General features: G+C 40.3%; 1 protein-coding gene across 33 annotated transcripts in view; it reads right to left on the reverse strand.

Annotated features, from left to right (window-relative positions):
- NRCAM (neuronal cell adhesion molecule) overlaps positions 1 to 18,209 on the reverse strand; it is a 152,184-nt gene that overhangs the window by 72,198 nt on the left and 61,777 nt on the right. For 30 of the 33 annotated variants that reach the window (XM_039385392.1, XM_039385391.1, XM_039385400.1 and 27 more), the window contains exon 3: positions 11,366 to 11,470. The exons of 2 other annotated variants lie outside the window; for them this stretch is intronic. The gene's annotated coding sequence lies outside the window, so the exon portion shown is untranslated. Of the gene's footprint in view, positions 1 to 11,365; positions 11,518 to 18,209 lie in introns of all 33 variants that reach the window. One more of the 33 variants, XM_039385387.1, reaches the window with a different exon arrangement.

An 18,209-nucleotide genomic window follows, 5' to 3' on the forward strand; every position in this document is an offset into this window, starting at 1 on the left:
GTCACAGTCTATGATAGTTTTGGCCTTTAAAGTCATCAGGGAATACTAAATCATCTTCTGTGACCTCCTGTTTATGAAGCTGAAGCCCATTGCTTTGTTTGTGCTGTAGAAACATTCATGCAAAGAGGACTGGATGAAAAATAAACTATGCAGACAGAAGTCCTGAATTCAAGAAGATCTCCTCATCACTAATTGAGATGCTGCAGATACTTACTAATGTTAGATGGTTATATGTACTTAGTAATTTTCAAGCTTTTTTGACAAAGGCAGATAGATGGCCAAGCCATGTGCCACACTCTAAACATTCTTAGCAGTTCTATATACAGTGAAAAATCATCAGCCTGGTCACGCTCTTGGACTGCCCCTACACTCAGCATTATTCTTTTGGCTCAGAGGCTGTACTTCAGCATTCACAGTGGTCTCCTTCCTTCCCACCAATCAGACACAATTTCCAGTCCCTCTACTCTCATCCTCTATTTTCCACCACGGGAAAGCCACTTAGTCCTTGAAACTCCTTCATAGAAAATCCTATATTAAGACTTGCTAGCTGGTTTGTTATTCATTAAAGTCTGGTCTGTTTCATTACAAGTTCAGTTCATGTGTTTATTAACTGGTTTCACACGGCAATAAGTCAAATGCTTTTCAAAGTCTTTAACACTGACACCATCATCTTATTAAACTTGTAATTTTTTCAGATACTAAAACATTAAAATCAAGTTTTTGGCAATCATTTGTTTTACAAGCCCTACTTTCCAGAAAACTATGTTGAGTAGAATCAGTTTTACTCAAGGCCTTTAATTCCCTAGCAGATGAGTCCCCAATCAGCTTTTTCCATATGTTCACTGTGATTTATATCAGGCTATATTTACCCTGCTCAATCTGCTTGTCTACTCTGAATCTGGGCAGAACACCAGCTTTCTTTCAGTTTTAAGCAACATATTAAAAATGAAAACCTGTGAACTGGAGATCTCCCCCACTAGCTCCTCTAGAACTCACAGATAGACCCTTTGTACCTAGATCTGCTGAATTACATAGAATCATGTATCTTCAACACATATTATTCTGTATCTACTAATGGTTTCTATGACTAAAAAAGCTCTCCATCCTAACATGATGCATCATAATTTTTCTTCCAATTCATCATGTTACTTGCAATAATATAACAACAGAAAGATACGAAAATGATTGTGAAGTAGATCACAAAACAATGCTAACCCTGTTTCTGTTCTTAAGACTTGGTCGTATAAAAAACCCAAATATTTGTCTGCTCGTCTCCTCCATGGCAATGACCAACACATCTGCCATGAGAACAGAAGGTCTTTCACACAAGTATCGGTACTGACCGTGCATCTGCACAGCCCCAGCACAATGAGATCTGATTGCTCCGAGCCTAACTTCAGTATCAACTGCTGAGCCAGCAATGGAGAACAGCTTCAATTATCCACCCATTTTTGCATCGCTACTGAACTGCACTTGTACCAGGTCACTGGACACCCACCCAGCTGATGCACCCTTGCACAAGGTTGACTTCTCTGGCCCTGCCAGGACTGAGCAGGGTTAGTGTTGTCCTTCCCTGAACACTATAAAATTTCAGAGCTGCTAACTGCAGCATCATTGGTAGACCACTATGAGCATTGTGATACAGCTAAAAAACCAAGAATACAGATCCTTAAAAATTCCACTCCTATTTCAACTCTGCTCTTTGAAGTACAAGTGCCACAATCTAGAAGCGCACGAAAATGCAGGGAAAAAAAACAACAAGACAACTAAGCACAGAGTTCAAATGTGTTATTAAGGGCTTCAGGTAAGCCTGTAACCTCAGTCACATGCCACAGACTCAGATCTTGAGAGCAGCCATTTAAGAGCCGATCTTTAAAACACTGGAGTAGAGCTAATCTGTCCTTTTACAGTTGTCTTACATATTCCCTGAAGTCCTATATTGGATTTGGCCCTTCTGAGGATTTAAACAGAGCAGCACTTACTTTCTAGATCCTGCTCAGCTTAAATTATAAACTGCTTGGGCTGGGATGACTATATAGACAGCAGAGCAAAGCTGTGGATAGCCCTCAAACAGGGAGGTAAGGCTAGTAAGCCTGGCAAGTTCAGATGCCTCCAGAGTCAAGTGAGCATATACACAGCACTTTTGCATTGCAAATTTAAACAGATGTATCAGTCTTGCTTGGGTCCTTTCTGGTGTCCTAAACTCTTGATTAGATTCAGATATTTTCACCTTTTTTACCTCCTCACTTAAATGATGGAATGGAGCACAAAAATAATGGTTTAGTGACATCTATTTCAGTAGTCCTGTAGAGTCATCATAGCCTGAACAAATATGCTTCATCTTCTATGCATATATGCATACTTTGCTGTCTTTCAAAGACTTGGTTGAAATGCTTGAATTGAGTGTAACTTTGCAAATCTGCCAAAGACCATGAGTTTACACAGGAGGGAGTAAAAACATAACTTGCATCTCTTTAGAGAGAGCTAGTTTGGCTTGAAGTGAATCACTAAATAGGGGGGGTCAAGGAAAGGAGAGAATTTTGCTTGATTATTAAATTTCTCAGTAAGTTAGAAAGCATTCAGAGTGAGTGAAAGAAAACAAATTAAGAAAACACATTTTTACAGCACGTGAATGGTAAGAACAGGTACCCAGACAGGAGCTGACTCAGATAAAAGCCCTCCTTGATCTGCTACTTGTCAACAGAGTGGATCTCATGGAGATCATGGAGATTGGTGGCCTTCTTGACGACAGCAGCCACGAAGTGATCGAGTTTAAAATTTCTGTTGACAGGAGGAAAAGTGCCAGTAAAACCTCAGCTCTGGACATGAGGAGAGCAGACCTCAGGTTGCTCAGGAAATTAATAAGTAAAGTCCCCCGGAAAAATGTTTTTGCAGGTGCTGGGGTCCGTCAGTGCTGGTCACATTTTAAACATCACCTCCTAAGGGCACAGGAGCAGGCAATTCCCAAATGTCAGAAGTCAATCAGGTGAAGCAGAAGGCCAGCTTGGTTGAGCAGGGATCTTCTCTTGGAAATAAGGTAAAAAAGGAAGGTGTGGAGGTGAAATGAAGAAGTCAAGGTCAAGTGAAGAATTCAGAGATGCTGCTTGGCACTGGAGGGAGAAAATTCGTGCAGCCAGAGCTCAAATGGAGCTGAAGCCGCCAGAAATGGGGGGAACAATACAAAGAGTTTTTTCAAATATATTCATGGCAACAGGTAGTATAGAAATATCATAGAAGATAAGGATGGTCACCTCACAAACAGGGACAGAGAAAAGGCAGAGGTGTTTTCTTTGCCTCTGTCTTCAACACAGATGATGGACCAAGGGAGTCTCAGTGCCCTGAGCTGGAGGACCATGACTGTGAGAATGATCAATTGCCAGTCGACCCTGCAATTGTGTGGGATCTGCTGCTCCAGCTGGATCTCTACAAATCTATGGGATTCATCCAAGAATCCTCAAAGATCTAGCTGATATCATTGCAAACCCTCTCTCAATGATTTTTGAGTGGTCTTGGGAATACAGAGAAGCTGGAAGACTGGAAACTGGTGAACATTGTCCTGATTTTCAAGAAGGGCAAGAAGGAGGACCCCAGAAACTACAGGCCTGTCAGTCTCACTTCAGTGCCTGGTGAAATTAAGGAGGAGATTATTCTGGAAGGTATTGAAAATCATCTGAAAGACAACACAGTCATTGGTCACAGCCAGTAAGGCTTCATGAGAGGAAAGTCTTGCTTCTCCAACCCAATTTCCTTTTATGACCTAGCTGATCAAGGAAAGTCAGCTGATGTAATCTTTTTGGATTTCAGTAAGGCTTTTGATACTGTCTCTCACAGCATCCTTCTGGATAAACTGTCCAGCACACAGCTGGATAAACACATCAGGTGGTAGGTGAGCAACTGGCCCACAGGTTGAGCACAGAGGGTGACAGTGAATGGGGGAACATCAGACTGGTGACCTGTCACTGGTGAGGTTCCACAGGGCTCCATCTTAGGACCTGTGCTCTTCAACATCTTCATAAATGACTTGGATGCAGGACTGGAAGGGATACTAAGCAAGTTTACAGGTGACACAAAACTGAGAGGAGCTGTTGACTCCCTCAAAGGCAGGGAGGTCCTGCAGAGAGACCTGGACAAATTGGAGGACTGGGCAATCACCAACCATATGAAGTTCAACAAGGGAAAGTGACAGATTAGGTACCTGGCATGGGGCAACCTTACCTGTTCATACAGACTGGGGAATGAGATGCTGGAAAGCAGTGCTACAGAAAGGGACCTGGGGATCCTGGTGGATGGCAAGTTGAATATGAGTCAGCAATGCCCCCTGGCAACCAGGAGGGCCAACTGTGTCCTGGGGGGCATCAGGCAAAGCATCACCAGCTGGTCAAGGGAGAGGATTGTCCCACTCTGCTCTGCACTGGGGCAGCCTCACGTTGAATATTGTGTGCAGTTTTGGGCACCACAATATAAGAAAGTTATTAAGCTCTTATAGAGCATCCAAAGGAGGGCAATGAAGATGGCGAAGGGCCTTGAGGGGAAGCTGTCTGAGGAGCGGGTGAGGTCATTTGGTCTCAGTGCTTATGAGAAAACAGCGCTTAGGAGAAAAAATATTGTATTATCAGACTGCTACGACAGACACACCATGGTGTGCAAACAGAACCTGAAGGAAAACCGCGGAGTGGACAGAAGGAAAATACCACCATCCTGTGTGAAGACTCCCAATTCAATGACTACAGTTTGTTCCTTGTAAATATGCAAAGGGGATACTCAGTTGAAATGTTCCTTGAAATTTTAACTTCTTTACCCAGGAGGCATGATAAACAGATTTTTTTTCCTTTTTTTCTATTTTTTTTCCACTCACCAGAATTCAGAGCATGAGTAATATATTACTCATGGGTACTCTGGGTAATTACGTTCTTTGCATCCCTACAGCTAACCCCAAAAGCACTGACTGTCCAGAAGTACTGAAGTATTCCTGAAATCCTGGAGATATTCTTGTAAAAAGCATACTGTGGAAAAGAGCAGAATCTGATTCACAGACAGGGCAACTCCTCCCTTTGGGAAGTAGAGCAGAAACCACCAATATTAGCATGAAATGCCAGAATAGTTATGCTAAAGAGGAGGTCACTCAGAATAGAGACAGTGCCAGAAACTGAGGACTAAGGCATTCTGTCAGATATAAAACCCTAACAAGTACATGAACAAAGGAGGGTAAACAGTGCCGAAAGAACAAACTGTACAGACTCTGCTAGCTGCCTTGGGTACATTTTTGGAGATGGGGGTTGGGGACTAGCCACCTATGCGCAACATTTATTTAACAGGTAGAAGCGTGTTTGCTTTTTTAATTTTAATTAATTCTGTTAAAGTAGCTACAATTACATGTTAGCTTGCATTAAAAACTGAAATGAATTGAGAGCTCAGATACAAACACTTCAACGCTATAGAAATATTCTTGTCTTTCTCTCTTAAAGTGAGAGCTGATAATGCTCACAATGATTATAGCTGTGCAAATCAGGTCGGTTCCTGCTTTAAACAACACTAATTCATGCTGCCACTGTTCCCAAAAGAATTATGTGAGACCTAAGCAAACGAAACAACTCCTAAAAATTTGCAGATATCACCAGTGTTGCGCTACATATCATAGCCAGGTCACCACGCTCGGGAATGCCGCTGAGGATCATATGTGCAGGGATGACTGGTGCCTTAACAACAGTCAGAAAGAACTCGCATATTTTAACATTTTCTGACTTTATCACTTTTTTATATGAGTATCTCTAGTTCCCCCTCACTCTCTAATACTTCATAACAACTCACAAAGTACTAATTAATTTCATCACCTTTATAAAACCTGACTGCCGCAGCTGGACACCTCAATTCTGTAGATACAATAAAGCAGGGAAGGTTGGCATTCAAGTTCTCTTTTTTTCCCTGCTGCCTTTGTTCAGGCTTTTTTTTCATTGCTCCTCCACTCATCCCTAGTGAGTCTGCACCTGGAGTGCTGTGTTTAGTTCTGGGCTCCTCAATATAGGAGAAACACGGAGCTCCTGGAGCAGGTCCAGTGGAGGACAACAAACATGATTAAGGCATTGGAGTATCTCTCTTATGTGGAAAGGCTGAGAGAGTTGGGTCTGTTCAGCCTTGAGAAGAGATGACCAAGAGGGGACACCATCAGTGTATTTGAAGGGAGTGTCAAGATGGAGCCAGGCTAGTCTTTGTGGTGCCAAGAAATAGGACGCAAGACAATGGGCAGAAACTGATGCACAGGAAGTTCCACCTGAACATGTGGAAGAACTTCTATACTGTGTGTGTGACTGTACACTGGAAGAGATTGCCTGGAGAGGTTGTGGAGTCTCCCTCACTGGAGGTATTCAAGGACCATCTGGATGCAATTCTGTGCAATGTGCTCCAGGATGACCCTGCTTGAGCAGGGGACCAGATGATCCACTGTGGTCGCTTCTAACCCTATCCATTCTCTGATTATTTACTTTTTTTTTTCTTTTTACTAATAACTTGTAGAGCTTCCAGCTCCCTGAATGTATAAGCTGTTGTGGACTTTGTGGAAACTTTAAGTTGTAGTATACAGCAAGGCAAGGCTTGACAGGATGTACGCGGCGTCATTGACCAGTAGTACAACCACACTGAGAACAATGGCACAACCTCACTGCCTGTTGCTGTCAATTAGCGATTACTTACTTGGCTGGCACTTGAGAAAGAAAAGGAGACTTGATGTCTGCCCTCAAGACCTCACACAGGGAGCTCACTACTACAACACAGGCAAGTTCTGACAAGGTTTCTCCCGTGGTCCATGAGTAAGGCACAGAGCGGTCTGGGTGCACTGTCTTCTGCCTACGTATATTAACAACAGTGTTGGTCCTCAATGAGGTGGCAGACTGGCCTAGAGAGACGACAGGGCAGACACTTCTCTGAGCTTGGACTTGAAGGGAGAAGAGGGTGAAGGAGTGGGACAGGCAACTGTTGAAGCAAAATGCTGCGATAAGATTGAGAAGATACCAGATAAATACCCTCCCTCTTGGGAGGGGGAAAAGCAAGAAGGAAAGTGTGCACATACTTAAAGGGATAAAGGTTAGAATTACATACTAAAATTTCTTATACATAAGGTCAGATGTAGAGAAATTGAAAGTATTTAACATGATATTAACATGAAAACAGAGAGATCTCAGCATAGATTGCCAGGACTGTTACCATCCTGACCTCTCACTCTGAAGTACTAATCATGGGTATTCTACTCCTCATAAAGCTCTCCATAGTCAACTCTATTGCTAGTGGACATTAAAGCCAGGCCAAAATATGAGTGGGCAGGGAAGACGAGTCTGGCTGAAGAGAGATCTTTGGCTTGAACTCGGGATAAAAATGAGAATGTACGACCTTTGGAAGAAGGGGCAGGTACCTTGGTGGGATTGCAAAGGTAACGCAAGGTTAGGCAGAGAGAAAATTAGAAGGGCTAAAGCCCAATGACAACTTAATGTGGCTACTGCCATAAAAAACAATAAAAAATGTTTCTATAAATACATCAGAAACAAAAGGAGGGCCAAGGAGAATCCCAGTCCTTTATTGGATGCTGGAGGGGAAACATAGTGACAAAGATGAGGAAAAGGTTGAGGTACTTAATGCCTTCTTTGCCTCAGTCTTTAATAGTAGGATCAGGTGTTCTCCAGGTACTCAGCCCCCCTGAGCTGGGAGACAGAGGCAAGGAGCAGAATGAAGTCCCCATACCCCAAGAGGAAATGAGACTTGCTACACCACTTAGACACACACAGGTCTATGGGGCCGGAGGAGATCCACTCAAGGATCTGAGGGAGCTGGTGGAAGTGCTCAGCGAGCCACTTTCCATCATTTATCAGCAGTCCTGGCTAACTCAGATCCTAGTTGACTCCAGGTCCCAGTTGACTGCAGGTTAGGATTTCTGATTTCCATCTACAAGAAGGGCCAGAAAGAGGATCCGGAGAACTACAGGCCTGTCAGCCTGACTTCTTGAGTGCCATCACACGGCATGTACAGGACAATCAGGAGATCAGGTCCAGCCAGTATGGGTTTAGGAAAGGCCAGTCCTTCTTGACTAACTTGAGCTCCTGAGCTCCTTCCACCTGCTAAGCGGATGAGGGAAAGGGTGTGGATATTGTCTACCCAGACCTCGATAAAGTCTTTGGCACTGTTTCCCACAGCATTATCCTGAAGGAACTGTCTTCCCATGGCTTAGATGGGCATACTCTTCACTGGGTAAAAAACTGACCGGATGGCCAGCCGCTGAGAGTGGTGATGAATGGTGCTACATTCAGTTGGCAGCTGGTCACCAGTGGTGTTTCCCAGGGCTCAGTACTGGGGCTTGTCCTGTTCATTATCAATGATCTGGATGAGCAGATCAAGTGCACCCTCAGTCAGTTCACAGACAACACCAAGCTGGGTGGGAGTGTTGATCTGCTGGAGGGTAGGAAGGGTCTGCAGAGGGATCTGGACAGGTTGGATCATTAGGCTGATTAGGACAATTGCATGAGGCTCAACAAGGCAAAGTACTGCGTCCTGCACTTGGGTCACACTGACCCCATGCAGAATTACAGGCTTGGGGCAGAGTGGCTGGAACGTTGCCCAGTGGAAAAGGACCTGGAGGTGCTGGTTGACTAGGGAAGTCCCTGTACTAGCGAGGCCACACCTCAAATCCTGCATTCAGTTTTGGTCCCCTCAGGACAAGAAGGACATTGACATGCTAAAGTGAGTCCAGAGAAGGGCAATGGAGCTGGTAAAGGGCCTGGAGCTCAAGTCTTATGAGGAGCAACTGAGGGAGCTAAGGGTGTTTAGCTGGAGAAAAGGAGGCTCAGAGGAGATCTTATCACTCTCTACAATTACCTGACAGGAGGTGGTACCAAGGTGGGAGTTGTTCTCTTCTCCCGAGTAACAAGTGACAGGACAAGAGGAAATGGCCTCATGATGTGCCAGGGGAGGCTTACATTGAATATTAGAAAAAAATTATTCACTGAAGGGGTAGTGAAGCACTGGAACAGACTGCCCAAGGAAGTGGCTGAGTCACCATTCCTGGAGGTATTTAAAAGGCATATGGATGTGGCATTTTGGGACATGGTTTAGTACTGGACTTGGCAGTGCTGGGTTAACAGCTGGACTGCAACGATCTTAGAGGTCTTTTCCAATCTAATCCATTCTACAGCTCTACAATTTTTATAAAATTGAACATTTTTAGTTTAGAGCAGGAAAAGTGCCTTGGATGAAACCTTTGGAAGCATAGATGACATTTTGGATGAACCAGCATTGCACCTGTTATTACTTCTCCACCTGGAGTCTACTGTTATCCACAACTACTATGTTCACTCCTTTTATTACTATATTTTTCTTCTCATTTAAAACAAACTACGTGATTTTAGCCAGTTTTACTGCTATTGAGCATTAAACTGCCTATGTACAAATGGACAGACCCAATGTTGTTATGTTATTTTAGTGGGACAACTTCAAATAACAAATATAATGTACTAAAATTCATCTTTCTAGGATTTATCCTTCATTTTGCTGGTGTTATTCAACCAAATCTGCCACTGGCTTCATCTGAACTTGGCTTGATTAAAATTTATTCTATAAACTTTACTGCAGCTGATTCCGTCAAATCTCTGTTCCCCAGCCATTTCCTTGCATTTGGACTATCGAGGACCAAAAAAAGAGAATCTATTCAAAAATATAAAAGAAGGGCTTATTTTTATGTATTGCACATTTACGTAAATGTGAAAAATTTCTCTGCTATTATGATGTTAGATTGGTTTTTAATTCACTGTATTTTTTATTTTAATGTATCAAAAATAAAACTCTGCAGCTTAATTCTCACAATAAATCTTGCACTTCTAACAGAGTTTAAAACATCATTATCAAACTGAAACCTAAATGAGCTGTGCTAACCTACATTTCCATGCTATTGCCCTTTCATTTTAAATACATTTTGTATGTTAAGAATATTTTCAATTTTCTGTTTAAAAGAATCAGAGAAGGCACTTACACCACCGAAATAACAATTTCAGGTGCAATTTAAGCAAGCAAATAACAAAGCAAATAACTAGAGCCTCAATGAGCTTTTTTATACAAATCACTAAGTCAAACCTTTAGGGTAAAAAAAGCTCATTTATTCATCAAGAAGTTAATCCAGTTTGTTCCCTAACTGGGAAATAGCTTTCCCTGCCTTTTTTTTTGTATGGGTACGCTATTCATTAATGAAACAAAAAAATCTTACCCAGGACTTCATATCTATTATGTAAGTAAACACTACACTTTGATGTAAAAATTCACATTTTTACATCATTTGAATTTCACATTCACATTACCACCTAGGAGACAAAAGAAATTTCTTTCACACTGCCATGTTCACTACCGTTTTCTTTGACTTTTTAAAACTAATTTGTCCCTTATATCAAAATCTCAAATCCAAATGCCACACATAGTAAGAACAGTAATTTTTTTTCTGTTTAAATTAAGCTCAGTGAAGTTCTACAAAGTCACACTTTTTTCCATTCTAAGTAAACTGTCAAATAGTCTATTTTCTCATTATATGAATACTATTCTAAGTATATATCCTCCTACAAAATTAATACTAAAAATTGAATTAAAGAAAGATTCTTCAAGTTAAAGGAAAAAATAGCATTGGAAGAGGAAAACACAATACAAAAGCATAAAATAACTACAAAAAGAATTTTTCTGAAATTAACTGATAGTACTGAAAAAGCACTTCAGCACACACCTTGTAAACCAGACTGTAAAGTGGTACTAGCAGTCTGATAAGCCTACTACTTCATCCACACTAGAGAATGACCCCATATAATGATTCAAAAATAAAAATAATTCATTTACATATATACATATATAATACTTGTATCACACAACGAAGCATCCAAAGAAACATTTGCTTTTTATGATAATATGTCTAGGCACAGAAACAAGGCAGCACTAAATTGAATTTTTATTCTCAAGAAAAGTCATTGTTTTATAATTATGCATCCATTTTCTTTCCAAATTACCTTTTTTTTTAACCAGGTTATTTACCAAATTTTTAGACATACACAAAAATTGAAAACCAAATTTCTCTCCAATAACATGGGTACACTAACAGTAATTTCTCACAGCACAATTATTAGAAATTTTTTCATTAAATTTTGCCAGTTCTAATTTTTTGCATAGTTGTAATACCTAATGTATTTTTTTCATGTAAATGCAGTATAAACTATGGACATTTCAGAAGGAAAAGCTTCAAGAAACTATAACAGCAAAGGCAAGACATTTAAAAAGTGAAAATAAATAATTCCTAATTAGCTTTGATTACTTCAAACACTTGGCTATGCTTTACAGTTTTTATAAATGATCTTACTCTTTGAGGCAACTTTCAGTCAATCCAGTCATAGTTAGAATAACAGTGTATCAAGGCAGCTTGTCAGTCAGACCCTTCTGCTTCATGCATCTTGAAATATTGATCCTTCAAAGAAAATACAAAGAACTGCTCACTCGACTCTCAAGCAACACCTGTAGGTGATACAGCCATATTAGCACAACACTGTTCTGGATTTCCACACATAAAGAATCAAAAATTGCTATAAATCAACATTAAAGGCCAAAATTATTTTCTCAGACATACTAATTTGAATTGAGAGAGATGCTGTTGTCCAAGGATTTTTAATTTTACATTAAATTGCCTTACTGCTTATACACCAGAGAAACTGTAATATAACTAAGACCCAACAGTACTCTTTAATCTTTAATATATAATTAAATTTTGGTGGTTTTTCAATTTATCCAGAGACTTAATACCACTTAAAACCGTGCTTTGTTGTATTCATTTTAATCAAATGTTATTTTAATTGGGTCTGTAAGGACATGTAGAAACTGCTGCACCACAGGGAAGAAACTAATTTTTGATCTTCTGTTCTTACATCTCTGAAACCAGCCTGGTTTCCAGTCTCACCTTTAACTTCCCTTCAGGCATTATTCCCTAGGGTTCCATAGCTTCAATTCCCAATTCAGAGTTGCTCAAAAGAATAATGTATCTCAAAGCACTTCTGGAAAGTAAGACTTGTGGAAATGGGGATGTCTTACCAAATTTTTGGTATTTTCTATGGGAAGAAGTTGAAGCCTAAAGTTGGGCTCCTTGGAAATGCTTCATGGAGCCAATGTGTGAGTATACTACAAAGTTGGAGTACCTCCTTTCAAAATGGACAAGCAGTTGTGAATATACTGCACCTCTCCCTCCCTCATCCTGATTTCTCCTAAGCTTCATTCCTTCTCAAAGACAGACAGGGGCTGCCTTTTTTTCCTTCACAAAAGGTGTATGTAAGATAGCCAGGTGCCACCAGACTACTCTCCACATTGCTGAGAGTGTAGCTATCTATGAAGAAGGGAAGAATCATAGAATCATAGAATAAACTGGGTTGGAAAAGACCTACGAGATCATCAAGTCCAATCCTTGATCCAACACTGCCATGGTTACTAGACCATGGCACTAAGTGCCACATCCAGTCTGGCAAATAAAGCCCATCAAGGGAAGAATCAGACTTTGAATAAGAACAGTCTACCTCATAGTGAAAGAGAGGGTTTGAGACATAACTTTTGTTACTGTCAGAACACTAAAATACTAAATTATTAATATTCTCTCACAGAGAGCAGTTACAATAGCTGAGACTGGGTTGCAAATCCAGGGAGCAAAATTAGGGCAACCCCTTTCCCAGCCTTCATTCCTTCCTTGCTTAGCAAGAACTTGACTCAAGCTGTTTCACTCCAATGATTTGGTAAGTAGTTCACCCGTTTCTAGCCTAAACAACAGGTTAAATTCATGATTATATTCCACAATTCAGTTAAGTTCAAATTGCCCAGGCAACATTTACCGTGAAATTAATATCTTCAGTCCCCGTCAGAATCAAATTTAAAGTGGCAAATCAACTTTGATCTCTAAGTGCATGAACACAATGTTTTTCATTAAAGAGATATTAAAAGCCCTAAGGATGGGGAGGGGAGGGGCAGGGTGTGTTAAGGTTTTCTACCTTTTGTGGGTTTGGGTTGTTTGCGGACGGTTTTTTTTTTGTTTTGTTTCATTGGTTGGTTTTTGGTTTGGTTTGGTTTTGCAGTGGGGATTTTTGTTTGCTTGGGTTTTGTGTTTTGAGGGTTTTTTTGTCATTTGAGATCCTGGAGCAAACTTTTGCACTGTAATTTAAAAGGAATTGGATCACATTTATGAAAGGGGTTGTGTCACATTAGTTACCTGTGCAGCAATCACCAGACAAGAATGACAAAAGAAACCCTTGCAAGCTTCCTTTTCCCAGAGGAAAAAGTGGAAAACAAGCATCAACATATTTAGGGTTTTTCAGCAGAGCATAGGAATACTTTTCTTATAACCCTGAACAGCAGAAAAGGGAAAGAGTCCGTGTCTTGCATCTTAAGGTGTTTTGGTTTTCTCACATTTGAAACATGAGTGGAACACAAAGGGAACAAACCTGTTTGTACCCTTATCATTGTTTTAAAAATGTTACAGGTTTCCACAGTGCATCACCAGGATCTCTGTATTCAATCTCATGTCTCACTTTTCACTTCATCATTCATTCTGTAACAGGAGCTGATTGCTGTAAAAAATGAATCACCTGGAAATATCTTTCACAAAATCATGGAGGAAGTAAAGATGAAGTAAGATCTTTTCTCAGTCTTCTTTAATCTTGATAATGAGTTCCCAGCATTAGGCTGGGTGCAACAAATTAAATGCATTTTGACATATAATGCTTGATGCTGGGTAGTTGCCAGGTAAGATAATAAATTTCTGCTTAATTAAACCACATTCCTTTTTTTTCCACAAGGGCTGATAATCTAATGGCTATTTGCAACATTGCCTGATGTATTCACATCAGCATATGCTGGGAAAAGTACGATATACCTTTTGATTAATGTAAAAAACCAGAATTTCCAGACATAAAGCCAACAGTTGGCATGACAGAGAACCCTGAACTTCAAACATATGCTTTCTCACATGTTTAATCAGAGGAAGTTTACCTAAGTCACTACACTGGTTTAGCAGAGATATTGAATGTCATGGGGAAAACAGAAAGAGGAAGGAAAGATTTGAAGGTTTAAAAAGGACAGAAGTATAGTTAAAATACTTTTTTAACAAAACTCAACCACTTTAATGTATTTGAGTCAAGACATCCGCACCAAAAAAAAGCCTCCAGTAAAATCTGAGCTGAGGAAACAAATACAATTAAACCTTACCTAACTTGACTGCTGTGTAGAAATGGACTTAGCTATAGAATTGTTCTTGCTATTGTAAGAGCATTAAGGGCCAGGTTAGAAAAGTAGTTTTCCCTTTAATTGGCAGCAATCACTGCAGTCTCTTGATCATCGAAGTACTTTATTAGAAGGTACTATTCAGTACTTAATCTTCCATATATCCTACATAACTGCAGGTATGAAAAAAAAGGATGTTTGCAGAGACTAGAATGATGACTTTTTTTCTTTGGCTTGCTGGGCAGAGCCACAGAATTATGCAGCAAACTAATTTCTACAAATTAAAATAGAACCTGCTGGGGGCGACGGTGTCTGTATGAAAAGGTGGAATTAGGGCTCTGCATTCGCTGGCTATACTCCCTTTTTCTCTTGCAAGAGCAGACCACAGAGTTCTCTCCAGCATTTCCTTTTACTTAAATGAAAATGTTGGTACTTATATTTAATGGTGAGTTTTCACACTAGGTTTTCCCTGTTCTAAAGACAAGTAGTTGTCAGGAAGATATGGAGAGGTCCTGCGCTCTTCTGTTCCTCACTACAAGTTCCTGCCCTCTTTCCTCACATGTAAGAATTGTAGCAAGCCCAGTGAGCTACATCACTTCATTGATCCAAGAGAAAACAAACCACTGCAAAAAAGGATTAGGTTCTGACATGACAGAGATTTCCCCAAAGGAACTCTCTCTTTTGGATGACAGCCAGATACTAAACAAAGCATCACATGAAACTATACCCACAGCCTAAGTCTTCATGGATCTGATTGAGGTGAATGTAATATTGAAGTACTGATATCACTCTAAGTTGACTCTGTTCCTCCCTACCTCAGCACTGGTGAGGAAACCTCTGCAAAGCCAAGGAAATTTATTTCAGAAGTAGAGTCAAACATCTGAAAATAGGTATTTATGCAATCTATGCACTGTTGTTTTTCTAAAAACAATCATTTAAAAAAATCAAATAAAGATCCTAGTATCTCTGACTTACTCCTTTTAACTCTGAACAGTGAGTCCACAGCATTAATTATGATTTTTCAAATCACTACCAACTACATAAAGGTTAAAATATGTTCCTCAAAGACAGCCTCCCAAATAGGCTTTCTTTTCACCTACTTTGCAATTTGAAAGAGCTTCTTAGAATTGCAAACTTACTGCTTTTTCCCAACGAACTCTGTTAGTCTTCAAATTTCATTTATACTTGGCTTTTTCATTCAGAGTAATCAGCTGTCCGGTATTTTGAACAGCGGATTATTCTGAATGAATTTTATTCAGACATTCTTTTCCATGACCTTCAGAAAGGACAGAGTTTCTTCATGTCTCTGTGATTAACAGTCGCACTTTCTTTTTTAAGCTACTTTTCACTACAGCATCTCATTTCCTGACTTTAACAGAATCTTACACCATTCAGTCATTTAATGCTTATAATTATGGAAAAACAAGAGACACATTTTATTTTGAGATAACTTTCTAGAATCCTTGTCTCATGTTCAGCAACTTCAAAATACACAGTCTTTAACATATTTTCACGTGTTAAGGACAAGACATTGGATAAAGCGTGACATAGGATTAGCCTGTAAGCAGCTGGCTATCAAGAGGCTAACTTAACAATGGGAAGGGATGCTAAATTCTCCCTACCTACCAGACAGTTAATTAAGTGCAGAATAGGTTTAGATAGCCTCAGATCATGTAAGTAATAATTTAGAATTTATCTACTTAATCTCATACTTCGTCTTGTCTTTTAATTCCTCCTGCCTTCTTTCATGATCAGCAAGAGAGATGTGGCTTTAACATTCAAAGGCTTTGGTACTGTTCCTCTCTTTGCTTCATGAAAGGAAACTCTTTGGATATATCCCATTTCCTTCTGGATGGTAACATTTCAGGTATAAATACATTCAGCTATAGGATGCTGTAAGCAAACAATCCTACAGTCCTCCTACCATTAGAAATCCTGCACTAAAATTTGTACCTCACAGAAAACTGACTCCAGATGTTGCAATCCAGCTAACAAGAACATTAACTCGAACTGAGTTCTACTTTATTTACGTCACTCCACAGGCAGGGAATTGCACTAACCTCAGTGGAATCTCTTCTAACAGACATAGGCAAGAAGAGAACAGAAAGGGGTCTCCTGCCCTCACACGCTTCTTGTCACATGTCTGTATCACAAGAGCACAGCAGTCTGTATAGTCATACTGACTCTTCTCTCACCACGTCTCAGATACATTTCACAAGATGATAGATGCATTCATAAATTTCACTGCACATTTTTATTAAAAAACACGTCATTGACATTTTATTTTCCTATCTTCATGATTCAAAACATGTCCTTGCATTTCTTCTTAATGACTTGCAGCATTGTTCCTAGTGTAGGCTGTTACATACGTGAATTTTTAATTCTGAAGAGAAGCGCTATATTGTGCAAACTCTGTAAGTCATGTAAAAAGGAATGTCAAACCTTTATTGGATTTCCCTGACTGAGTTTTATATCCACCAACCTTTTAAATCTTACTTGAATAGATTAGTGTATTTGGTTTATCAAGAAAAATATAATTCAAAAAGTGTAGGAAACTCCCATACACCAATGTATGCAGTCTCCTGCAAAATAATTCTAACATAGTACCATCCTTCACATACATTTAACAGGATGTATTTTATAAATAGTGTAAATTTTATATTTGAAGGCTTTTATTTCTAAAAGTAGAAAAATTATGACTAAGCCACTATCCATCATATCTGAGAAGCCATAGCAATCCCATTAGGTTTCTACTGACTGGAAATTGGGAAACATAAGTCCCAGGGAGCTACAGGCTGGTCAGTCTCAATTCAGTGCTTTGCAAGATCATGGAGAGCAGAACCTCCTGGAAAAAATGCTAAGGCACAAGGAGGTAACTGGTGAAAGTCAACATGGATTCACATGATTTCAATTCAAATTTGGTGGCCTTCTACAACAGGATGGATAAGGGAAGAGCAACTGACATCATCTACCTGGACTTATGCAAAGCATTTAACACTGTCCCACATGACATCCTTATCCCTAAACTGGAGAGAAATTAATCTGATGGATGGACCACTCATTGGATAAGGAATTGTCTAGATGGTCACACTCAAAGAGTTGCAGTCAATGACTCGATGTCCAAACAGTGAACAGTGATGATTGGTGTTCCTCAGGGGTTGGCACTGGGACCAGTACTGTTTAACAACTTTGCCGGCAACACGGACAGCAGGATGGAGTAGACCCTTCACAAAGTCTTCCAATGTCACCAACCTGTGTACTGCAGTCAACATGCTGGAGGGAAGGGATGTCATCCAGAGGGACCTTTACAGGCTTGAGAGGTGGGCCTGTGTGAACCTCATTAAGATCAAGAAGGCAAGTGCAAGGTCTTGCACCTGGATCAGGGCAATCCCCAAACACAAATACAGATTGGGCAAAGAATGGATTAAGAGCAGACCTACGGAAAAGGAAATGGGAGTTTTAGCTGATAAGACGTTCAACATGAGCTGGCAACATGCAATTTGCACTCTAGTCCAGAAAGTCAAATGTGTCCTGCTCTACATCCATCCAAAAAAGCATGGCCAGCAGGTTGAGGGAAGTGATCCTCCTCCTCTACTCTGCCCTCATGAGACCCCATTGTGGCATACTGCATCCAGCTCTGGGGTCCCCAGCATAAGAAACGTGGACCTGTTGGAGCAAGTCCAGAGGACAGCTAAAAAGACAGTAAGAGGGCTGGAACACCTCTCCTATGAAGACAGTCTGAGAGAACTGGGGTTGTTCAGCCTGGAGAAGAGAAGGGTCCGGAGAGACTCAGAAGTGTCCCTAAAGGAGGCCTATAACAAAGCCAGAGAGGGACTCTTTACAAGAGCAAGTAATGATAGGACAAGGGGGAATGGCTTTCAACTCAAAGTGAGTAGGTTTAGATTGGATATCAGGAAGAAATTCTTTACTGGGAGGGTTGCCCAGAGAAGTTG

Source organism: Pipra filicauda, unplaced genomic scaffold (genome assembly GCF_003945595.2).
Source record: "Pipra filicauda isolate LSUMZ 115617 unplaced genomic scaffold, ASM394559v2 scaffold40_size4127951_pilon, whole genome shotgun sequence".
In the NCBI taxonomy this organism is placed as follows: domain Eukaryota; kingdom Metazoa; phylum Chordata; class Aves; order Passeriformes; family Pipridae; genus Pipra; species Pipra filicauda.